The sequence below is a fragment of the Acyrthosiphon pisum genome, chromosome A2 (assembly GCF_005508785.2).
Source record: "Acyrthosiphon pisum isolate AL4f chromosome A2, pea_aphid_22Mar2018_4r6ur, whole genome shotgun sequence".
Taxonomy (NCBI): domain Eukaryota; kingdom Metazoa; phylum Arthropoda; class Insecta; order Hemiptera; family Aphididae; genus Acyrthosiphon; species Acyrthosiphon pisum.
The window spans coordinates 17,615,938-17,616,629 of record NC_042495.1 but is presented as its reverse complement, the minus strand read 5'-3'; positions in this window follow the sequence as shown (position 1 = coordinate 17,616,629).

Here is a 692-nt window from a genome sequence, read left to right as displayed (position 1 = left end):
TATTAATGCGTTGAGCTCTGCTAGTATTATGCTAGTTTTTTCTAGGTTATTGTGGAAATCGATTTTTGATATTTCTTTAAAAATTATTCCTAAATCTAAGTTTTGTTTTTGATTTTTTTTTTAATTTTTAGATTTATTTTAGTGTCTTTTTTAAACAGTTATTCTAAAATCGACTTCCACAATAACCTAAAAAATAGGTCGATCAACTCAAATCTTTTTACAGAATTGAAATCTGATTATTTTAAGTATGCGTATAAACACTAATTTTTTGAAATAAATACACTGCTTCCGATCCCCTTAAGTATAATTTCAGTGTATTATACATTTATACATTTGTACTTTTACATAAACCATCCCAAGTCCCAACCAAAACTAAATTTAGTTAATCACCAGATATCAGATATTATTTTTAAAATAATAAAAATGTAATAATTAAATAATTTTTTTTTTGCTCATCAGTGTTTCAAAAACAGTTTTCGGTTTTTGCGACAGCCTAAGTATCAACATATTATCCTAAATACGGCCCTGCCTACCATAGAGTAATACAGAGTATTACTCTATACAACATAGGCACTACAATAGAAAGTTGTAGGTACTCGATAGCCAATTACACTGAGTACAAAGTGATCGAAAAATAAAGTATATTTTTTAAAATACATAACATAACATTAAGTAATAAAATTTGAGTTATA